The 25,169-nt window shown below is 43.1% G+C and overlaps 1 long non-coding RNA gene and 1 other non-coding gene across 4 annotated transcripts in view; both read left to right on the forward strand.

The window, feature by feature from the left end:
- The window catches only part of LOC138526889 (uncharacterized), a 94,873-nt gene extending 70,215 nt beyond the window's left edge, over window positions 1-24,658 (forward strand). For 2 of the 3 annotated variants that reach the window (XR_011283765.1, XR_011283767.1), the window contains exons 4-5: window positions 1,619-1,711; window positions 22,809-24,658. This is a non-coding gene — a long non-coding RNA (uncharacterized lncRNA). The remainder of the gene's footprint in view (window positions 1-1,618; window positions 1,712-22,808) is intronic. The other variant, XR_011283766.1, reaches the window with a different exon arrangement.
- LOC138527662 (small Cajal body-specific RNA 13) lies at window positions 1,904-2,043 on the forward strand. Its single transcript, XR_011283977.1, has one exon. It is a non-coding gene; the product is annotated as a small Cajal body-specific RNA 13 (non-coding RNA).
- Window positions 24,659-25,169: the final 511 nt, after the last annotated feature.

Here is a 25,169-nt window from a genome sequence, read left to right on the forward strand (position 1 = left end):
TTGCACCCAACTGGAAGAAGCCTTGAACCTGCAACCCTTCGGCACTTCTCACCCAAACTAAACAGAAGACTGCACCCCCAGATGACCTATAGTGCTCTCTGGGAACATCTGAGTTTGGGGCATAGGGGTAAATTAGTATACCTGTACCTGTTCTACCATGGCAATAACCTTCCCATCCATAGGATAATGTTGGGTGTCCTGTGTCTTCTATCTCCCACTTACCTTTTCGACATGGAATCTGGGTCAAGTATTCTGCCCCTGCGTTAGCCTTGGGTCTGGAAGAAAGAGAACTTAACTGTCTTCTGAATTGTTGCTGAACTTTTAAATAGTTGTCAGAAACCTTTGTGTTGGAACCGGTGACCTTTGGGGCACTTGGCCCCATGCATCTTGGGGTTGGACGTTCTGGAAATGAACTGGTGACTAGTTCTCACCGTTTTAACTACATCTGTGTTACTTGCCCGTTTCACCTTTTTTAGTTATTTAATGATGTATTTATTGTAAGTCAACATACTAGTGATTGCATGTTTTGTATTGTCATATTACTCCCTACTGCTTTTTAGTGTGTTCTAAAGCCCCAAATAAATATTATAACTGACTGTCTAAGCTGAATTATTGTGTGTGTGTGGCCCTCCATTGAGGACCCTTAACCACACTCAACTGAGACTAAGCCTTAACCACTCTCATTGGGTTTTGGTGAAACTCGTTCCCTGTTCACCATAACTAGGGTGGTCTCCTAAAATCGTCCTCCAGGGCTGATGTTCGAAATCCATCTAAACACTCTTGGACTCTTAGCACCCGTTCAGACATACCACACTTTAGCAACAGCACCCCAGGGTGCATGCCAAGTACTCATGGTGCTGGTTAGAGAATCCAGCCAGGGACTTTTTGCACAGGTGAGGTTGGTTGTCTGGTTAGGTTTGACTTGTAGCAATTCATGATTCCACCCAGATTGTGCTTGCAGTCGTGGGATTCCCTGTCTGATGATATAGTCACGGAGGCATTCAATGTCAGCCCAGCTGCCATTTTTATTTTTCTTTAAAATTTCGGGATTAGGCCACTTGGAATTGCTCAACAAATCTAGCACCATCACCATAAGTATTGGTGAAATATTATTTTGTTACGATTTTAACATGGTGTTTCTGCAAGTGTGATGTAGCTAACCATTTATTTTATATTTTTTAAAGCTTTAGGAGTTACCTAAAGGTGGTTGGATGGCATACCTTTTTATAACAAGACAAATCTACTTCAGAAATAAAATCTCTTGTTTTAAGTAGATTTGTTTCTGTAATTTAGAAATGTGTATCTAGAGTAGATGCACATTCTTTATAATGTGTACTTAAGAGTTCAAATATTTCATATCACTAAACTGGTTGCTGCATAGGTTATCACAGGATCCTAAACCTGATGATCAGGTTGTTTCAATCTGGATAAAAGCTCTTTAGCTGCCTAAGCACAATGCAAATGGCACAATAACACACTGCATAAGGGTATAGCTCTTAACCAATAAAAATGGAAACCTAATCACTTCTGGGGTATGAGGACCACTGTTTTTAATTTTTTTTTATTTTTAAACCCTCTCAATTTAATATTTTAGAAGAAAACCTTTTTATTTTTTCAGATGCTTGGAGCTTTTTGTTGGTGAACTAGAAGGTTCCACGGAAGAAGCCATTTACTTATTGATTGGAATATAGAGCATTAACCCACAAAACAGGTGAGTAACATTTGCTTAAGCTTTCCATTTTATACGTTCACAGTATGTTTTGCTTCATGTTTCGGAAGCTCATTCTGATTTGCTTAACCTTCAGTCACCCCTCTTTAAAATTCTCACACTGTCACTTTCAGAATCATATGTCGGAGATTCACATGTTAAGATTTTATAATGATTTCTTTCTCTGGTCGCTCTAACCTGCGTCCTTGGATTTGCCCAGTGTGGTCTGTACTCTGGGTGGATAAGGCTGCAGAAGATCAAATTCTGGAGGGAGCCGAGGCAGGACTGTGCAAGTAGCAGCAAGTCCATGTGCAATATTCCTCCAACATACCAGTCTGTTTATTTTCTTTTATTTGCTGCCTCAGTACACCACACATCATAAGACTGTGTCATTACCCATCAATGAATTGGAAAAAACATACCAATGTGGTGGTAGTGAACAGAAAATTGCCAGGTTATCATTAGAATTGTCTAAAAATGTAGCATTTTGAATGCATATAATTTCATGGTCCTCATGAAACATTTTAGCCATTCTATGTTTTGGAAGGTATCGAGTAATGGGTTGTCAAAAGATGGTAGTGTTCAATCTGCTGTGGTATTAGTTATGGAGCAACACATCTTGCATATATGTATGTACCTGACTTAAACGCACAATAGTATTACTACTTTTAAATGCGCAACAGAGTGATTTTAATTCTAATATTTTTAAAGTTGTTTTAAAATGGATCATGGTTCCTAAACTGATGGTCAGTGTCTGCAATCATGTCTTTTGGTAAAAACATTTTTAATACAATATGTTAAAAAGTGTATTAGGCAAGATTGTGTGCAGTATCCTTTGGAAGACGTGTTCTATAGGAAACGCAGACTACCTCCTACTCCTGTACTTTGAAAAAACGATGCATGGAGTTGGCGCTGCTATTCACTCCTAATGACCAAACGAAAATCCTCATGTTTTTAAACGGGAAACCAACATTTTATTCTTTTCACATCAAGGTTCCTGTGTTTTTAACAAATTAATTTCCCTTTTAAAAAATCATATAAGCTTTTGTGGTTGTCAAATTCACATTTCACAATTACTTTCATTCATTCTGGGTTAGTATACACAAAAAGCATTTCTCTTATGCCATAGGGATCTTGATTCTCCAACATACATAATTCTTGACTTCTCACACCGAAGTTGGACACTGAACAAAGCCTATTTTGATAACAACATATTCACTGATGTTCCTATAATTTTTTTTTCCTGGGTGCCTGTCCCTTGTTTTGTAACCCTTTCTTTTGTTAATCTTTCACTGTCTATGAGAGGCACTGACTGTCCGTCACCCCCTTTGGTTTTGATTTTATTGATGGATGTTTGTACAGATGTTGTGTCGACACACTGTGTTTCGGCTATTCATCTGGGGTGGACCACATCCCAAACCGGTTTGCCTGTTGATTCCACCAGGCCTTCGTCGGGACAGAAAACAGTTTTTGGTTGGTCATGCTCATCTTATTTTATGGAGCCTTTTAGATGCCAGTAGGTTTTGACCACTGACCTTGTTCAGTAGACTGAACAGGGACAGATTTCTGTTAGTGGCGCCACTAATTCGGACTGGTATCACTTCCTTTTGCATTTGGTCGGTCGTGTATTGATCACATAGTGATGTAATGAATCACAAATGGTCAGTCGCTCTTTAGAGCAAAGGCTATTGTCTTCTTTAATGTGCACAGCCCAATTCTTGATTTGCACTATGGATCCTAGTATCTCACTGCAGGTCCGAGGCAGCAACAAACTGCTTCCTGGCGTTTCTAATCATTCTCCTTGTTTTAAACAGGCCGGGTGTCAATCAGCTGGTAGACACAGGACTACGCCTCACATATTGCAGCGCAATATTTATTGCCCAAAAAAGCTGGTGTAATCCACTATCCCATAACTCTAGATATGTTATGCCGTGTTTGAAATTGATCAAACAGGGTTATTTGACGCGTGAAGCCGGAATGCTAAATCATATTTGTTCTGTGCTTGTATTCATGGAACTAGAAAGAGGACTGTTCCAGCCATGCTTATCTCAAGAGGAGTAATTTGAGCAGTAGGGTTGTGACAGTTATTAAAATAAACGCACTCAAGGTTTCTTGATTAAACAATGACAAATTTAAAGTCAATTGTATAGGCCTTCAGAAGGGAGCAAAACATGTAACGCTTCAAAATATACTTCAAAACGCACTCTTAGTTTCTCTAATCAGATGATACCCATTGGTGATGGCACACACACTTCCTACACCTTCAGGTGACTTAAATAGCTAGGACACTGTGGACATGGATTTATCACTGGTACGTTTAGAGCAATACTAAGTTGGGTGCAAAGGGTAGATTGGGGAATAAAACAAAGGTTAACACATTCATAAACAGGTAAGTACTTTTTAAATCTTCCAATGTCAAGTAAATGTAACCCTTTACTGGGGCAAAGGTAAAGGCACAGAGTCGGAGGTAAGAAGAGTCTCTCAGGGAGCCAGGACAGCCAATGTTGAGCAAAGTCTAGGGGAGCTGAAGATCTTCTTTTCAGGTAAGTCTTGCGCAATGTTTTTAGAAAAGTTTGCAGAAATAAGATTCACTTGAAGGGCCACAAGCTGGGAGGCTTGTGAGGGGCAAAGCTGCAAGGGCAACCAAGACAAGTCTCAACTGAGAGCAAGTAAGGCTACACCACAAGACGTAAGACCTAACTTTACAGTACCTTTTGGTTAGAAGAAATGGTTCCAGCTGGCTTCTGTTCCTGTACAGCTCTGCAGATCCTGGTGTTCCTGGGCCTTAGTCATGGGGACAAGAGGGAGGAAGTCTGGGGACTGGTGCACTGCAATTGGAAAGTCAGCGGCAGCAATGGGCAAACTTCAATTCAGCTGCATTTCGCGGTTTCAGCTCCTTGCGTCTACAGCAAATGGCAACACTGCAGTTCTCGGATACCACTTCAGGCTTTCCTTGCATCTGGGGTCTAGCACTCTGTAAGGTGGCTCAGGCTTGGTCCATCCTGCTTCAGGGAAGTCTGGAGGATCTTCTGGCGCTGGGTCCGACTTAAAAGCGATCCACTCGATTTGGTGTTCCTCTCCCTGGCACTTCGTTTCCAGGAGCAGTGGAAGTACAGCCAGCTCCAAGAGGATGTCCATTGACTTTGGGGTTGAGGGGAGAAGTTGTCCTTAGAGGGCTTCGCTAGTCGAGCCGAATTCGGAGCTTCAGCACAGCAGCAGCGCTTCACCGGGCAAACCAATGGTCCAGGAGTTGCAGCAGGCGTCTCCAAGTTCTTGTTCGGATTCCTTCGTCCAGTGGTCGACTCTGCCCTCCAAGCCAAAAAAGCCTCACCTTTTATGCAGGTTGCTCCCATTCATTCCAGCCTAGCTGGCAATCACACAGCAGGGTGGCTGTCCTCCAAGGATAGCCAGCCGGCAAATCATCTTTGGGTGCATTGCTGTAACCAAGGGAATTAATCACAGGCAGTTTCAGGCTCCTCCCTCACTTCCTGCCCCTGACAGACATACAGGAACCAGAGGCAGGATTCACTCGTGAATCCCGCCAAAGGCAAAACGAACAAAGGGACCAAACCTGGTTTGGTGCGCAGAGTAAATCTCAAGAAGGACCTTTCCAACAAGAAATGGCGAAAAAAGAAGACTGGTGCCATTTTGACAAAATGGGTGCCTTACTGCAGCTGTGAATGCAGCCTGCAGTAAAAACACACAATGGCAGTAAAAAGTAAACCACTGCCACCAGCCGTTAATTGTAGAACGGATAACATAAAAGACAAAGGGGATACTAAGTAACCCCTCCACCACCCTATGGTAAGATAGTGTGTGCTGGGTCTAGAACGTTACAAATGTAAGTAAAGTCAATTTCACTTTTCTGCTCTTGGAAACAGTAGTTTCACCAAGAGCCGGTATTTAAAACTTTGGGAAATCTAAGACTTCCCTGTGCTACTGCACTGAAGGTGCTGTGTCACAATGTAAAGGTGATGCCTATGGAGTTTGTCAGACTCCAAAGTCGAAAGAAACCTATTATAAATCACAGAAAAAATACATATGAGAGTGGTGAAAAAGGTCTCACACTCTCCATGTTAGAAATCCTAAAGTCCAGAAAAAGAGCTTTGGGTCTCTAAGGTAAAGGGGAATTAGCACATTTCTGAGAATTCTCCCTAACGGGTTAATATTTAAACCTTCAAGTAAGTTGTTAGTGTTTGGCAAGATTTCATGTAGTAAACCTGTGGGAGACTACACCAGCCTTGTCCTATTGGCAATAGGTAACTCAACCTTTTTAGTATAGGCCTTTACTCCACAAGTTGGTAGCGACTGAGCAGCCAGGCTTATCTCAAGAGGGGTCAATGTGAGCTGTAGAGGTGCAACATGGAGATTCAAAGTGACAGGTATTCAAATAACACTTGTACTCAAGGTTTCTTATTAAAATAATTTTATTAATTGAACAGTCAGTTTTAAGATGAGCCTTCTTTAGAAGGGGCAATTGGCAACCATAAAATACACTTAAAATGCACACCTTCAGTTTAGTAAGTAGATACCCTTTTGGGATGACACACACACACGGACACACACACGGACACACGCACTGTGAACATTGATATATTAAACACTTAAAACTGAGATTGTGAAAAAGGAAGGAAAGAAAGGTTAGCATGTTTCTTTGAACAGGTAAGTACTTTACAATGCCCCAGTGAAGTATAGGTTAACCCTTTCCCAGCTATACACGTAACTTATGTATGACTTTTTGAGGGACAGATAAACGCATAGTCAGAGAGTAAGAAGAGTCTGAACGGAGCCAGGACAGCCAGTGTCAATTGAGCAAAGTCTAGGGGAGCCAAGGCACTTCTTGAAGATAGCATAAAAGTCTTGCACAGTGTTATAGAGTGAGTTTGTCAGATAAAAAATCACTGTTGGCACACAAGCTCAGAGGCTTGTGAAAAGCAAAGGTTCAAGCAACTTTGCAAAGGGCGGCAAATTCAAGCCTCCATTGAGGGCAAGCTACACAAGAGGTAATTACCTCTAGTTAGACAGTAACTTTTGGTCTGAAGAAAAGGGGCCAGTTGGCTTCTGTTCCTGTTGTAGTCCTGAAGATCCTGTGTTCTAAGGCCTCGGTCGCGGGAACAAGAGGGAGGACCTCTGGGGACTCCACTATGGGTTGAAGGTCAGCGGCAGCAATGGACTTACTCCAGATCAGCAGCACTTTGCGGTTTCAGCTACTGGCAAATAACACCTCTGCGGTTCTTGGACATCTTATGGGCTCCCCTTGCTTCTGGGGTCCAGCACTCTCTTGAGGTGGCTCAGGCTTGGGTCACCCTGCTTCGGGAGGGTCCTCAGGATCTTCCTGGAGCTCGGGTCTGGCTTAGACTATGTGTTCCTGTCCCCTGGCACTCCGTTCCTGCAGCAGCAAAGAGTACAGCCAGCATGGAGAGGCGTTCAAGTCACGTTCATTGTGGGGTCAGTTGGTCCCACCAACCCGAGGGAAGAAGTCATCCGCTCCGTGATTCTCTAGTCGAGAGAAATTTGGAACTTCATCACTGCATCAGGGCTTCACTGGGCAAACCAACGGTCCAGGAGGGTCCAGCAAGCTTCACTTCAGTTTCTTGTTTGGTACCTTCGTCCAGTGGTCGACTCTGGCTTCCTTGCAAAAGATCTCTCCTTTTTATACAGGTTTTCCCCCATTCATTCTCAGCCTAGCCGTCACTCGCGCAGCAGGGTGGCTGTCCTCCAAGGCCAGCCAGCCAGCCAATCACCTTTGGGTGCATTCCTGTAACCAAGGAGACTGAGCACAGGGAGTTTCGGAAACTTCCCTTGCTTCCTGCCCTGCCAGACACGCTGGAGCCAGAGGTGGGCTTTGCCTGTGAATCCCGGCAAAGACAAAACGACCAGAGGGATCAAACCTGGTTTAGTGCGCAGAGTAAAACGCAAGCAAGAAATGGTGAAGAAAGACAGGGCCATTTTGACAAAAATGGGCACCCATGGGTGCAATACTGCAGCTGAGGATTCAGCCTGCAGTAAAAACGCACAATGGCAGGAAAAATAAACCACTGGCACCAGCCTTTAACTGTAGTGAGGGTAACATAAAAATGTTGCATGTGAAAAGTAGAGCAAGAGGATATGAAGTAACTCCGCAGCACTACACATAGAATGGTTGTGCTGGGTCTACAAAGAGAAAAAGGTAAGTAAAGTCAATTTCACTTTACTACTTTTGGAAACAGTAGTTTATCCAAGAGAAGGTATTTAAACCTTAAGAGAAATCCAAAGGACTTTTCTTTGACACTGCACTGAAGGTGTTATGTGTCACAATACAAAAGGTAATGCTATGGAGTTTGTCAGACTCCAAAACCAAAATAAACTGATACAAATAAATGAGTGAGAAAAATATCTCGTTCACTCAAGGGTTAAAATTAAGTCCTGAAGTCCAGCAAAAGAGCCTGGGGCCTCAGAAGGGAATTAACACAGAAATTAGAATTCTGCCTTACAGCTAGTGTCAAATATGTGATTGACCTGCACTCGAGTTTGGTTTTTATGCCAGAGTCTTTTATGACCGATTTACGACATTCTCTCTTCTAATTGCTTGACCTCAGTCTGAGAACATTTGTGAATGTAGTCAAGGGGCTGAATAAACCTTGCAGAAGGACTAGGTCTGCATATTGCCTTTCCTGATTGCCTTTCCTCGTCCAATGCCACAAAGACTCCCTCTGAATGGCGAGTCCAAAGAACATGGTTATTTTCAGGAGCATGTTTTCCTCCTTCAAACGGAGTTCATCAAACAGTTTAAGGAAGTAACATTACCTGACTTCAGCCCATGCCAAGCTCTCAGATAAAGGAGGTGCTATTTGTCTTGGAATAGAGCAGAAGTTGCATTTTCTGCACTTCAGTTGGAGATATCAGACAACATACCCAGGCAATGTGGTGGTACATAACCAAAGCTTCCAATGAAGCCATTGCTGATAATGCATGTAGAGCGAAATGCTATCCCATACTCTACTTTGGAGCTACATGCACAGGTGATTAGAAGCCTGGTTTTGGCTTGTGTGTTCTTTGCTTCAAGATGATCCCAATAGCCTATTTAGGTCAGTGCAAAAGTAACTACTGTTATGGAGTGTATTGAAACAAATGGCATGATACTACAAGCCTAACTTTGCTCTGGCTTGGTGGCACTCTGGGACTGTTAGATTATTTTCCTTAGACCCGTCCACTTTATCCCCCCTCCTCCCTCCCCCATCCCTCCCCTGCTCAAACATCTTCTCTACCCCCTAACAGTTCGAAGCAGCATCTGGCTTAACATTTGACTCTGTTTCCAGCCTTGAATGCATATTAATTGCAAGCAATCTATCGGCCTCTAAACTCCCACCCACTAGGTGTACTCCTTACAGATAGCTTTAAAGTGGTCTTGTCTGTTGGATTTGGTCTGTTGGCAGTATGATGGGGGCAAGGAAAGTGGTATATGAAAACCTTTTGGTGCATTGGGGAAGTGATTTGAGGCACTATGTATGCGCTATTTTTCTGTAGCAATTGTTAGTGACAATGTGCCTCGGTTGGGCAACACTGGCATGGCACTGATGAACATGTCCTATGATTAACTGGGGCAAGTTGACGCTAGATTAACCATTACCATTTCAATGATGGAAGTCAAACAGTCTGGCCCTTTGTACTGAAATATGCTGTTGAAATGCATTTGGGCACCATTAGCAGCATTCATTATTTAAAATGTTCCTGCTCTCATTGACTGCACTCTGGATTATTATTCTCGGCTTAGCCAGTCCCACAATCCATTGTCGTGGCATGCCTGAGTGGTCTTTATCTTCCCTGAATGGGTCCATGCTACGATCATACCCACTCAGTCCTACTCCTCCTTCGAATTACCTCGTCTGCGGGCTTGGTGTCTCCTATCCTCTTGCTGACTCTGGCCAACATCTACAGTCCCCCTGGCCTGGTCTCCCTCTGAGTGCTCTGACCTCCCCTCTCCTGGCTCCACCTTAAAGCTTCTCCTCCTCAGAGATTTCAATAGTCCCCTTGACTCCCCTGATGCGGCCTCTGGGCTCTTTACCCCACTATTCTTCCCTCCGCTCGACACTCGGCCGCAAACACCTTGGATGCTCTTATTTCAGCAGACCTCCCCATCTCCAATCCTCTCACTACTCTTCTCCCCAGGTCTGATCATGCTCTTCTGTCCTCTCAACTGGACCTCTGTCAAAGTCCCCGCCCGCACTGCCAGTTGACCTATGAAGCTTGTGCCAGTTGCTGCTTTTGCTGCCACCTTCATTCCCTTCCCACTCCTATCACTGACTCTCAACTGTCCCAGCCCGTACCAACCTTTAACTCTCCATCTCCAACACTCTGGACATCCTTGCCCCTATCCTGAGGATCTGCATGAAGCCTGCTTACAAGCGCTAAACCTGGTATGAGACTGCCCTGGCTTCTCTGAAACGCAAGTGCTGAGCAGAAGTGGCAGGCATCAAGCACATGCTCCTGCCACGTGCTTCAAAGGCAATACAGACGTTCCATCTGCTCACAGAAGAGGGAAGAGGGCCTATATCCAAGCCCCCATTTGTTGGGCCCCTAACAACACGGCTGAACTTAACAAAATCTGCAAGGCACTCACAATCCTACTACAGTCTCCACTTCTCCATTGGCTTCCCTGGCCCTCTGCTCTGGCCTCTCACTTCATTACTAAAACTCCTGTCTTCACTCACCTCTACACCACTCACTTCTCCCTCACCCAGGCCTCCCCCACCCTCCCTTGCAATTAACATTCAGTCATCGGTTTCTTTTTTGCACCATCCCTTAGCCCCCTTACCGCCACATTGACCAGATCCCACTTGCACACCAATTCCTTGCCAGTGACCCCTTCAATTGACCACCTTGATGTGCCAGTCAGCATCTTCCAGGCGGGACAAGAAGCTGTAGCTGGGGAAACGGTGGGGGGCAAGGAAAGGAACTTTCTTGCTCGGTTATGGCACTAGGACCATGCAAAGACACCAAGGGCACTTGGCTTTCATTGTCCTCTTAAGGTGCACTTTCTTCGAAAGTCGGCACCCTGCTTCAATTCATGCAGGGGAGAGTTCTGGAAGGAAGTCTGCCTGGGAGCTGGTGATGGAGATAGTAAGGGTGATTTCTATCTGGTTACAAGGAAAGAGGTGTGTGTGGTCTGGCGGTGTGTATATAATGTTGATATGTAAGTGTATTTTCTACTGTTCAGACAATGACAATCATTCATGCTTTGTACTCCTTTTACATCCTTCTGTGCATGTTTGTCAACTGTGGGCACATAACAGTGCAACAACCAATCTAACAGCTGTTACGAGAACCACCATATTCTAACATGCATGGGTGCTATTAAACTTTTTGTAGTGAACTCTGCAGTGGTCAAGGAATTTACCAGACGTTAGGAGAAGCATTCTTGCAGAATGAAACGGAGTGCACACATGAATAAGATGTGGACCCTTACTTCTTCCGAAGCAAGTAATCTTGATAAGCTGCTGGGCATTGTAAGAGACCATTGATGTATGGGTTGCAGTTGTTCCAGCATTACTGTTTGGGGTTATAGAATCTGGCGTACAAATGAGTACTGGGTGGTATGAACATACCTGCCTCCTAGGCTCTTCGCCCCTTCACTCATTGTAGAGGTCCCGTGGGGGGCACAAGCATATTTGCAATATTATTTTACACAATTGATTCACACATATGCTGAGCAGGCAGTCTGTTCCGTTTTGGCATGCTGGGGTCTGAAGGATTTTCATTTTGGGTACACATTTCTGCCTTGGCTGAGAAAGCAACAGTCTCTTCACTGTCTCTCTGGGCCAGCAACTCTTTACTACTTGTGCCACCCTGGGAGCCCATATGATGCACATCACAGGTGTGGGTACTGCCACTTAGTTCTAGGCATGTAATCTTGTTCTGACTGTCCCAGTTAATGAGTCTTGCCAGTATAACCTTGGATCTTCAACCTGTTTTGTATCTTCAGATATTTTTATACTTCAGCTCTAATCAGCCCTATCCACCAGTGAATGGTGAGTTATCCTAGGAATTAAAGTAGTACAAAGCATGTAGAGACCGGGCAGATTGCTACTTGAAGTCATGTTTGCACCATGTGTGTCCATTTGATCTTCCTTTCTCCCCGAGACCCCTACAGTGGCGTCTTGTTTAAGTCCAGGAATTGAATATTAATTTATTGAATATTTATAAGGGGCACTATACAGTCAAAAGGTGTTTCCAGTGCTTTGTTGGTATGTGTGGAAAGATGGTATGCATGGAATTCCTCTGTAGTCCACACTTTTGCGTTTGCTAAAGCGCCCTGGAAAGTTTGAATGTGACCAGCACCCATTGATTGGCTGCCAACAGTTTGAATGGTGCATGTGTACTTGATTTTAAGGTTTTGGGTAAAGAGAACTCTTGTTTTAGGAATAAAAGTAGAGACTCTGCTTCCCGTAACTTGTTGGTCATTGGGATTCCACCCCAAAGCACCTGAAATGAATACTCTCCCCAACATTGCCATACGCTCTGCTGCATTTCCCGACCGCAAACTCCAACGGCCTAAACTCTTCTATTGACCAAAATGAGCTTTCTGTAGACCCCCTACTGCCCCCACCCCCGAATGGCCCAGTAGTGCTCCAATCCATGACCCCTGATTGTGCTGGTTTGCCGTCTTGAGTTTCAGACGTCCGGTATGCCTGTTGTTGCAAATTCTTTTTGTCGGGTACTGTCTAGCGATGCCCAAGTTACGTTGCTCGAGCATGGGGACTTTTGTCTCCTACCATGATCTGCACCACACCTGCCTATGGTAGGAGATATATTGATGATATTTCTTTCATTTGGAGAGACTGTGCAGGGCTTGGAGAAATTCATAACCTGACTGAATATTTGCAATGCCAGCTTTAAGTTCACTCGCACGTATAGTGTGCTTGAGTGTCCCTTCCTGGACATTTGAAGGCTATAGACATGCCTTTATTGCAAACCTACTGGCTGCAAAACTGCACTGTGATAATTTATCTTATGGTCAATTCCTCTTCCTGAGGCGAAATTGCACTTCAAAGACTATGAGGTTGAGTCGAACAGTTGATTTCTCGCCTTAGTGATCGTGGTTGCCCATGTAAGCTGCTGAAGAAATCGGCAAAATGCGCATATTATCATTGAGAGATATTGACACCCAAGACGACCATAGAGCCCACCGACTTTCTAACAACCTTTTCGAGGCATACTACACAGGTAAAAAACAGATTTAAAACATTGGAACTTGGTCTGTAGCACAGGCTGTACATCATCCCTACCTCTGTTTGCCTTGAAACAAGGCAAACACATCAAAGACTACATGGTTCATTCCAGCTTGTCAACACCACAACCACAAGCGACTACTATACCAAGCGTGTGCAATCTTCCTTTAGACCTGGTGACTGGGCATTTCCCATGTGGCAATTGCAACACGTCATTTTTCATCCGTGGCACAGAAGTAATGTACAACACTTGTTGGAAGTTACTGACCCACACCAATTGTAACACTACCAACATGGTATATATGAGTGTCCATGTCAGCAAGCACATATCAAAATGACCACTTGATGGGTATTTGTCAGAATAGGGGAGCACAGGTTGAGAAGCAGGAATTACTGTGACTGCACCATTGGTGCAACACTGCATGGATACCAACCATATGAACTCAACGTTGGCTGGATTATTGTGGATTCTGTGAAGCCGGACGCAAGGGAATACAGCAACTGGCTGCTCCGGCTTGAGCAGAAATTGTTTTCTTGCCTAATGACTTGCATCTCAGGCTTAAATGGCTAAATACATTGGTCCTCTTTGTTGTATGGTGGCACTATCCGGTCAGTGGGTGTCAAGTTCTTTGCAGATGCCAGCACTATGACCTAACACACGCCTTCTCTTCAGCCAGCACGGCTCACATTCCACTTACCCTTAGATCCAGCCATATTGTATTGTTCTGCAGGCAGAGACTCTGCAGTAATGCTGCAGTGATGCTAGTGGCATGCAACACCAATATGTACAGAACAAGAGTCTTGCATGCCATACATGTTCTGTCCAAGTGCTTAGCAGTATATTGTTTCACCTTAAGAAGGTTCTAGGCTAATTTTGCCATGGAAACCCAGATTTCTTTGTTTCAGCACGTACCACTTTTTTGAGCTGAACTAATGTTTTGTGTGTTCATCACACGTTTAGTTCAATTTCCATGCATCACCATATCCTGCAGACAGATACCTCTATCTTTTGAGCATCTCCAAGTTTCTTCTGCCAGTAAAATCTTGCTAAACATCTAATGGGCATTTTAGTATGTTTGTACAATGTAACCGCTGTGTGTGCACTTATGATTTGTCCCAACATACTCCCCAATTTTGCAGCCTGTGCATTAGTCGCGTTGAATCTGATCAGGTGACTTCAAACTAATGTCAGCTCCGACATGCTGTATCAATGCTTCAGACCACTGTTGAACCGGTTACTCTGTGTTCCTGCAGTCCTACCTGTGTGTGCAGTCAGGTTTTTGGAGGAGGGTAAGATACGCGGCACCACTGGCTTCCGCTGGTGAGCTTACTTTGAAATTCGCTGGGCAGCGTCTTTTTGTTTGTCTGGTTACAACAATTTTACATTGCAACCTTGTTTTGTTGCAGTCTCTTGCATGTCTCGAGTCGAAATATGTTGACTGTTGTGCCACGCTTGGCTCTTGTTGGCACTCAAGGTCAATTGGCAGCTTCATTTCCCTGTAATTTGGTTGTCCTATTAATGGTGTCCATGCCACTATGCTTGACCATAAGGACCACTCTATGGCTATGGGGACCCAGGACACCCTGGGGAAGCCTGTTTCTTGACTGAACAGTTATCTGGATTCTGCTCTCCACGAATTTAAACATGCCAAGTCTTATATGGTAATGTTTTTAAGTGCACTCTATTTTTATTTTTGAGGAATGTTTGTTGTGCTTGTTCTCAAACATAGATAATGTTCTCTGTAGGCGATTGTACCTTCACTTTCCTGATTACAAATGGCTATTGCCCTGATGAAGGCTGGGCCACCCTTCATGTATGGCCGTCTCAGCATCCGAAACTAAGAGTTTGCATGTTATGAAGAGCCTTCATAGTTATGAAGTGCTTCAGCTGTGTTCGTCGTGCAAATCTATGCAATTAATCAAGCATTTATTGCTTATGTAGTCACATAATATATTTCAATTGGCCTGCATATCTGTCATTTGGATGCAGTAACTGATGTTGTTCTCGCACTGCAAAAGGGTGATATTGTCTATACCCCTGGCTACCAAGTTTATATAGTATCATTTTAGTCATCTCCACTAGCCCATCGGCTGGTGTCAAATTGTTACATGGTGTGTCTTTATTTTGCAATTTGTAAAGCGCACCCAACCTGCAGGCACCTGGGCGCTATTCTTGAAGAGTAAAAACACACAGGTTACATACTTATGCATATACAAAGACATACATTTACAAGAAGCTGGATTAGAACGTCCTCTTAAGTTACAGTGATCATAGTTGTTAATACTGAATACTGATCAAGATTTATTTTAGTAGTTCCTGAGTGAGGAGATATGAAGTGTTTGCGGAAGGTCCTGAAGGAAGCTTCTGACCTTAGTGTTGCTGGCAGTGTTTCAGTGTCTGGCAGCTACCACTGGGAGGCTGCTTCCTCCAGCTTTCTGCAGTTTGAATCGGGGGTCGGAGAGCAGGTGTAGGTGCGGGAGCGCGTAGCCCTATTGAATTGAGAGATGGTGAATAGGGGCTCACTTATGTAGACATTTGTGCTATTTTTTGTTTTGCTTTGAAGAGGATTCGGTTCTGGACAGGTAGCCAGTGGTGGTGTCTTCTAGTCATGGAAATGTGAGTATTTATAGGGATGTTTAAAGCTGCTCTAAGGGTGCTGTTGAATAGCCTGTAGTTTTTTGATATTGTGGTTCTTTGTGCCAGCGTAAAGGGCATTGCAATAGTCCAGTCTGGACAAAATGAGGGCTCTGGCTAGTGTGATGCAACCGTCTGGTGACGGGAAGGGTCTGCAAGCATTAACCAGCTTAGATGGGTAAACTGCTGCCGCTGTGGCGTTGACCTGTTTGGTTAAGGTAAGGGCTGAGTTCAAATAAAAGCCATGGGTTTTTACTTCCTTCGAGACTTTGACGGTGATGCCCTCTATATTGAATGCTTTAAAGGAGTCCTCAAGTTTAAGGTGGCGTTGTGATCCTATGAGACGAAGTTCGGTTTTTCCATCATTCAGGCATAATCTGTGATGGGCCACCCAGGCCTGGATGGTTTGTTAGATTATGTTGAGGGATGCAGAATCAATATCGTAGGAGCCCGAGATAGAAATGAAGATTTGAGTGTCATCTGCATAGTTTGTGTAGGTGACACCCAGGTCATCAAGGCTGTCGAATGGAGGTTTTGTGAACATGTTATATAGTGTGGGTGGTACACCACAGGTTGCTGGATGTGCTACTCCACTGGGTGAGAAGACTCCTGGTTCTATCCATAAGGAAAGATTGTATCCACTGAATGGCTTTCTGTGAGAAGTGGGCAGCTGACCTAGATGATTAGAGGATTTTGTGACTAGGTCAAACGCTGAGGCAAGGTCAAGCAGGAGGAAGCGGCTAGTCATCCATTTTCAAGTCCAGTAATGCTGTTTCCGTCCCAAGTCTAGGGGGTGGAAGACTGATTGGCATAGGCCAAGGAAGTTGGAGACGGGTCGTTTTTGGATCTGGAGGTACACTACTCTGTCCAGAATTTTGAGGAGGAAGGGCACTGTGGCTATAGATTGATAGTTTGTCAGTATGTTGGGGTCTAGAGTCATTTTTTTTTTTTATTTTTTTTAGTAAAGGGAGGACCCAAGTGTCTGTGATTAGTTGGGGTGGTGCTGCTTTCAAAGGAGGCGTTTATTAGTCTTGTGATGAAAGGTCAGTTCAGGCGCACAGTCTTTGATAAGTGCAGCTGGGCATTGGTCATCTTGAAGGTTTGAGACTGGAAATGATTTTCAGGACTCTTGAGTTAGAGACTGCTGTGAATTCAAATAGTGCAGCAGTATGACTGGTGACTCGTAGTCCGATGAGGTAAATGGGCAGGTTTAAGGTTGAATCTTTTGTTTCAATTTTGGATTGTAGCAGGGCTATTTTATAGAGAAGGGCTTTTTGAATGTATCTTTGTCGCAGACTTCTAGTGGTGACACTGGGGACTAAAGTTCTCTCAGGATGGCGAGAGTTCCTTAGTTCCTGATTTTGGGTTAGTTATACTCTCGTATGTGGAACTTTTCATTTGAAGGATTTCCTGTTTATAATTTTTGGAAGCCTCTGCAAAGTTTGCTTTGTTTGGTTCAGTCGTGAATTTTTTCTAGTTAGCCTCTGCAGTTCTCTTAGAGGTACGCAGGTTTTTTAGTTTGGGAGCGTACCAAGAGTTGAGATGGACTAGAGTTAAGATTGGCGCAAGGATAGGGGAACTACTTTATCGATTGCTGCCAGGATGGTTTGGCTGTATAGATAACCATGGTTTAGGGGTTGTTGGCCCCTATGTCTAGATGAGCCGATATAAGGTGTAGCAAAGGTAGGATATTATTCGCTGTGATGTTGCGGTCCTTTCTGGATAAGGCAGCTGGTGCCACTGGGGGCGAGTGTGTGGGAATGTTGGTCCCAGAGTTCTTGGCGATATTGAATATAATGATATGATGGTCTGACTGCGGGCATTGGGAATTGAAGATTATATTCGTGTTACAGTTGAGGTCAGCAAGCAAATTGAGTATGCAACCATTCTGTGTAGGGTTCTTGATCTGGTTAGTGTAACCTAGTGCCAAGATGGTGTTGGCAAGAGCTAAGGTGTTATCGTTTGTTTATTTAGCACACCAAACCCAGAGGGATCTGGGTGCGTGATAAAGTTTCAAAGGGTTACATAAAAGATACATACAGAGCAGTGATAAAGCAAATATATACAAATAATGAAAAGTCCAAACATATGTTACAAGCAGATATATACAAAGTACTTGAGCTGAAAGAAGAATTATAAATCAAGTGATTGAAGCCAAGATTTAATGTTCTTACTAAAATTGTAGTAAGAAGGTTCTGCTCTAAGGTTAATAGGCAATGAGTTCCACAGTTTAGCAGCCATCACTGGAAATCTGCTTCCACCTGCTTTCTGCAGTTTATACCTGGGTACATTCAGGTAGTGAGTGTGTATAGTTCTTGTGGGACGTACTGAAGTTTTTGTTGGTGAATTTGTCAGCTAGGTATTTGGGGGCAGAGTTAGCTAGACATTTATGCGTGAGGGTTAAAGACTTGAAGTTAATTCGGTCTTTGACTGCAAGCCAGTTTGTGCTGTGTCAGACATCTGAGATGTGCGGAGTTCTAGGAATGTTGAACACTGTTCGTAGTACATTATTCTGTAAGGGTGGAGTTTAGTTATGTTCTAATTACTGGAGACTGGGTATAAGGTGTTGCAGTAGTCTAGTTTTGCTAGAATTAGTGCTCTGGCCAGAGTAGTGCAACTGGCTGTGGAAAGGAAGGGCTTACACACACTAATAAGTTTACAGGTATATGCCATGGCTGAGGAGGTGGCATTGACCTGTCTCTTTAGGTTAAGGGCTGAGTCAATGTAGAAGCCCAAGGTTTTCACCTCACTAGAGACTTAATGTTGGTACCGTCAATGTTGAAGGAATTATACCGATAACTTAGATTGTTTAGTTTTGCCCAAGAACCGACTAGGAGAAGCTCTGTCTTCTCGTCAGACAAAGGCCATGGATGGCCATCCATGCCTGGATAATCTGATATCTGTTAAGGAGGGTGGAGTCTGTTTGTAGTCGCCGGTAATGGGTATGATAATCTGAGTGTCATTTGCAGAGTTAGTGTAGGTGACACCCAGATTATCGAGATCAAAGAGAGGCTTGATAAATGTTATATGTTGGCGAGACACAGGATCCTTGAGGAACTCCACAGATGGAGGGTATTGGTTGAGCTGAAGCGTTGGGTGAAAAGACTCTTCTAGTACGATTATCCAGAAATTACTCTGTCTAGGCTGAGGCTTCCTTGGAAAAGTTGGCAGCAGAAGTTAGATGGTTGCAAAGAACCTTGTGGTCAACGAGGTCAAATGTTGCCGAGGGATCCAAAAGGAGGAGGAGGGCCAATTTCCCTTTGTCATTTAGGTTGTCCATTTTGATTTCTTAGATCAATTGGGGCCTGTTCAGTTCCTTGTTTGGGTCTGAATCCAGATTGTTGCAGTCCAAGGAGATTGTTAGTTTCTAGGTAAAACGGTATATTGAGGTATGCCGCCCGGTCTAGTATTTTAAGAAGGAAGGGAACCATAGTTATGGGTCTGTAATTAGTCGATTTGTTGGGGTCTAGGTTAGGTTTTTTAAGAAGCGGGAGTACCCGCGCGTCTTAGGTTTTCCAGGACGGTACAAGAATCAAATGATGTGTTTATGGTGCCAGCTCTGTGGTGCGAGAGGAGTACATGACTACTGTTGATTACCGCCGTTTACTGTTCCAGGTAAACAGTTTACCTCACATACTGTAGGCCAGTTAGCGCGGTCTGCGCAACATTGTAGGATAAGTATATTGCAATAGTAATACTATATGTAGATAGCGTATATTGCAATAGTAATCGGCAGTAAACGGCTACCTCCACACACTGTTGGCCAGTTGGCACTGTCTGTGCAACATTGTAGGTTAAGGCAGTATAATGCAATAGTAATCCGCGGTAAGCAATTTCTCCACACACTGTAGGACAGTTTGCACGGTTTACGAAACATTATATGAAAAGCAGCATAGTGCAACTTGACTATTTGTTGAGGGCCGGTTAGTACTAACAGTAAGTAGATGGACAATAGCAGTGCAGAATGGCAATGGCACCGTACAGTTAGGGTGGGTTGACTGTGGAGCGTTAACTCCTGGAGAGTTCGAAGGTCTCTGGTACAATTTGAACAAGGTGCAGGTGAAAGCAGGTGTCTCATCCAAACAGGCAGTGGTTTAAGCCGTGCTTCTATGCGAGAACGCAAGCACTAATGTTAGTGAGACCATGTCCGGTGGGGTACTTTCTGGTCATAAGCTAGTGACATATGGAGGCTGGGAGGACAAGAGTTATTGTAGTGTAACAGAGGTTGAGCAGATGTGCAAAGGATCAAGCGGCAGGACAGTTGTACAGTTGTATCGTTTTATGCTAATGCAAGTTTTAGGTAGGATAATCTTAATGTCTCGCTGTGGTAGTAGCTTCTGACGGCCATGCTGGTGAAGGTCAAAACTTGACAAGTGATGTAGGTGATATTAAAGGTGAGGAAAGTCATAAAGGGTGATTGTTTCTCTTACGTGAACAAGTGGTCCGGCGGTGATGTAGAATGGCAATTCACGTGCAAGAATGCAGGATACTTGTAAATCGGGTCTGGCAAGGTTACCCGTGCAGCGCGACGTGCCCTGGGTCCCGGCGGCACGGACCGATTCTGTAGCCTTTCGTTGTGGGCCGGCTGGTGTGAGGCCGGCTACCGCCTACCGGCAGAGCTGATTGGTGTAAATGCCAGTAGGGGACTAATCGGGCAGTGGCTGTAGGGGTGGCCAGGCAACAAGGCAACACGGGCCTGACACAGCGGTAGCCATTTTAGAGTGATTTTCAGCTGCAATTTTGAAAAATGAAATCTTCAAATTTGCTGATCGTAGCTCGCAGAATAAAGGCAGTCACAGGTACTTCAATAAAATAATTTGCCCACTCGTGCAGTAACATGTGAAATACCATGGTTAGGGACTGCAGAGGCTTGCCGGGCGACGAGAACAGCAGCAAGAGGGACGGTTGCGCTTCTCCTGAAGCGGGTGGAGGGATGGGCTCCAGCCTTCCCTAGACCGTGCGCATTGCACATGGAAGGCACAGACGGGTTCTGTAGCCTTTTGTTGTGGGCCTTCTGGTGTTGAGATCGTTAAGGCTCAGTTTAAGGTCTCCCAGTATTAAGGTTTGAGAGCTGTCGTTGGTGTTTGTCGCGAGGAGTTGTGCAACATCGTCCTTAAATTAAGATATCGGGCTTGGAGGTGTTGATGGTGTTGATTCACTGGTGTCAGGTGTGCACAGGGTAATTTCTTTCATGGATGCTGCTTCTTGGCAGCCTCAAGTGTAACTTTTGTTGTATTGTATTGAGTTTTGGGAGTTCAAGATTGTCTTTAACTTAAATGTCTGTCTGCTCTGTTGAGCAACTTGCATTCAGTACATTTGTGTTCGTGTTTCAATTTGTTTAATCATTTGTACAAATGTTCGACAAACTTTTCCTTTTTAAATTTTATTGTGACCATTTTTTCATGTGTACAGCCATCCTCTTGTTTTATGGTATCCGTATGAGCTGTCAAAAAATGCTGCTTTTATGTCTCATGTCTTCAGGCCATCTGTCTTTGGGTGTATTGCTTTCAACTGGGGTATTGCTTCCCTTCTTCCAGTGCCGTAGCCTTCCTTTGCAGACCTGACATCTCCAGCGTTGAACTGCAATTTAAGCTGCCTCTGGACCACCGCTCAGAAGTCTTTGTCAACACTGTTGCAACTCCTCTTGAGACTGAACCTCCTATTAGTCCAATCGAACCTTTATTCCGCTCTACTGGTGTATGCAGACCCACCATTTTCTTTCCAAAATAGAACATTGGCCCGTCAACGCTTTTCTGAAGACTTTGTGTATCCCAGTTGTGGTAAATTTAAACTAGAAAATGTAAACTAGAGGCTTGAGGGTCCCACTTGTATCTGATGGACTTTATAGGTCTATTGGGGTCACACTCTAAAAGAAAATAGTTGTTTCCTATAAATGTAGTAATCTCCCATTACAGTTCCATGTCATTTTGCCAAAGCAAATTATTTCGATGTATTTTACTTCAACTATCTGCTTTGAATTTTTTTTTATTTTGGGGGGGGGGTTCCCCTTCACCACTACCCCTACCTCAAACCCCTCCCCACCCCATTTTAACCCCTTAAACCACAACTATCTATTTAAATCGAAGTAATTACTTTGAAGTCATTGTTGGTGTTTAAAACCATGGGATACCCCTATTAAACAACCTCTAGCTGAAGAATATATTTGATATTGTTTTCTAATTCATGTCATTACGCCCGTGCTCTGCAACCCTTCGTTCTGCAGATGTTTTGGATTAAAACCCTCATCCCTAACCAGCATAGCCCATAACCAGGTATCATAGGAATTGTAGTCCGAACATCTGGAAAGCCAAAGGTTGTTGACCTCTGCCATTTTTGTACGTGAATTACCTGATTGGCATTACCGTTAATTAGGTCTTTAATAGTACTATTTTTCTGTTTTGCACTCTGCATACAAAGCCTGATCCGCTTGCTGTCAAACTTACAATGCTCCTGGAAATAAACATGACCTCCCTGACTTTTAGCCATATACAAGTCCTTTTTAGTGACACTATGTACTAGCTAATTTTTTATTTTTTTTTCCAGGGGCCCCTATGGTATTAACCATTACTGCATAGCCATAGCCTTTTTCAGCTTTTACCATGCTCGTGCCAGTAGTCCGCTTTTGTGAACTGTATGTAATGGGCTTCATGTTCTGTCCTCCTGTAAACTTCAGAATGAAGAGACCGTTTTAGAAAGGCTGATCTTTTTTCTTTGACAATTTTATAACATTCATGCATTCATAATTGAAGCACTAATGCATCATGCCCTCTAGATTGGGAAGAAGGTGAACACAACTTGGCTTTTGTGAACGGCATGGTAGTAACTGGGAAAGGAGGTATGGGTTTGGCTGGATGGGCTGGAGCGGGCGAGAAGACTTCCTGAATAAAAGTCGACACACAAGGATTTGGTTGCAATGAATCGCAACATTGGGCATGCCTTACTTAATTAAGGTGTTAAATATACAACACAAAACTTGAACATGAAAGCAAACATTAAGTACATATTTCATAAGATACACTAAGGTTTAATATGTTCTTCCACCCCCTCAATAATATATTTGTAGTCTGAAAGGCTGTTTATTATTTTAGTGCACACTTGCCATAGTGATGTGCATGCTTTTTTGAACACTCGCAGATCCTCAATCTTGGTTCTTGGTCCTTTTTTTAAAAAAAAAAATTAACAAAATATATAATGACAACATTGGTTGCGATGGATACTTCAAAATTTTAAGTAAGCTAATATGCAACTTTTCTTTTAGCAGAGTTCCTGATTGGACAACTTCAAGTTCTTTGGTAAGCAGTGAGGCTGCTGTATCCCGCTTGCTGGAATCTCAACTAGTTACGGAGTGCAGTTTGGAATTGGAAGTGTGTGCCTCATAAATCTTTCTAGATCCGGTCATATATGCTCGTAAAACGCTATTGTGGACCTAGGGTGTGCTCATTATGTGGTAAAATAGTTTAGCATCTTTCACTCTCACAATCCAAAATAGCAAACAGTGTTAAAAACACTATATAAAAGTAGAATTATCAAAAGCAACGAAAAAAAACCCTGATGGGAATAAACAAAATCGCCACCTACAATTATCTAGAATCTTGTATTCAACTCTTTAAAAAAAATCAGTAAACCCTACTCAATTAAAAAGGCTCATTGTGACGAACTTCCCAGAATTTTGAGAACCAATCCATACCTTTAGCCACCATTCCTTTAACGTAATCACTTTAAAGTCTCTCAGGTATCCAAAGTGCTGTTATTGGCTTTCTAGTGTTTCGACCTGGTGCTCTCCAAAATCGACAAACCCTAAGGGGCCGATCAGCTTTATTACGGGCTCCTAAAAACCTGTTTGTAGGAAGTAAATTCAAGCGCAACCTCAAATATGCTCTTCATCGAGCATCTGGAATTTCTTTTAAGTAGCTCGGAATCTAGTATAGAAGTTGCTCCTCTAAGGTCATATAGGAAAATAATGTATACTTTTACAAGAATGTAATGGTCATTATTTAATTTAGTTTCCTTTTTAGATCGCCAGACATCAACATTTCATGAGATCCCAACAAGTTTATGCAATATTCCGCCCATTTGTTAAAAACCTTATCTCCCTTGTTAAACAATTTTATTTAACATGTCTAAGAGGGTACCCTCCTGAGCTGTTAAGAATGTCCTAAAAAGAACACTTTCCAGCGCTCTTGGATAATAACTCTGAAGAGTTTCTGCCATGTATTTTCAAATTGGGATCACCTTGGTTTTATGAAATCGCAGCGCTGGAGGGGGAAGGGGGGGTCATGACATGTGCCCACATTTATCGATGTCCTGCAGAAAAGTTAGCTTGTGCACATTTGGAGCGTTGAAACTTTGAGGTACAGTGCAAATTACTGTGTAACACACTTTGCACTGCCTCAAACTCTGTTAGTTCTCGTTTTGATGCTTCAGTATGTTTTGTTGTGTGCCTTTTAGTTCTCTGCTGCAATTGTCTTCGTTTATATTGTAAGTTAGTTTTCATTTTTGGCTGTTTTTTGCAGAAACAGCCGTGCGTTCAAAATTTCGCTGAAATGCCATCCCAGTGAATTTATTTTCCATAATTCACTGGAATGACAGTACGCTCCTAAAATGTCTTAGTATGTAGAATGCCTAGCATGTCAATTGTAGTAATTCTAATATGTCCTGGAACCCTTCTGTGGCTTTATTATGATATAACACAAACTTACCTGTTAGAATTGTTATATTTATTTTAAGAAACTAATTTACAGCCAAGACTTTACTGTCCAATGAAATGGAACCATTGTTTTGGTGAGGAACACTCTTAACAATTACAGAACTCTTATTATGCGGGTGTGGTTCTCTTAAAGCAGCATGCTAGTGAAAAGAAACTGTTCCACTGCAGTTTACTCATAAAGGCATCACGAACAATAAGGATTCTAGAATGTTAACTTGTTTTATATTGCAAGGACATTCACTAGATGACCCCTTTGACATTTTTGGGGGGGGCCTAAAACTACTGAACCTGTCACATTTGTAATGCTCTTTTATAGATTTCAGCATATGTTAACGTATTGTTATTAGCTGTGTATTTGTACACTGATAGTAATGGTCCTGATTAAACATTTTTTCTTGCAACTTGGTGTTATGTCTTAATTTTGAAGTCCTGCTTGTGAATTGAATTATATATTCTGTAAGAGTGGGTGTGACTTGCATGCTGTCACTTCAAATTGCAATTGTCACGAGTGCTGCCAATATTCTCTCAAAGTCCAAGCCGCAACATCTTTGTAATCCTAAGTGATGAAAATGCATACATGATTGATGAGGTTTCTAAATCGTGACTTTGGTCTTTAGAAGAGGAATGCAGACAATGAGGTTGTGTGGATTTGCTTTCAATTGACCTTCACGCTCATTTACACTCAACTACATTTGCATGTTCTTTCAATCTCCCAGCCATCACCTGCCCGGGACCAGCAGAGTCATTGTTTGGCCAAGTAGTGTTTATTCTTTAGTTTCTCCAATAAGCAGTTGATGTACTTTTTTCTTTTGGACCAAAATTCGGGTGCGCTCTATATCACTCTAGAACTAAAAAAACTGTTAATACATGTCCAAAACCTATGTAAAACCTGTCTGTTTCCAGCTGCCTGTT

This window comes from Ambystoma mexicanum, chromosome 14 (genome assembly GCF_040938575.1).
Source record: "Ambystoma mexicanum isolate Mex_15411 chromosome 14, UKY_AmexF1_1, whole genome shotgun sequence".
In the NCBI taxonomy this organism is placed as follows: domain Eukaryota; kingdom Metazoa; phylum Chordata; class Amphibia; order Caudata; family Ambystomatidae; genus Ambystoma; species Ambystoma mexicanum.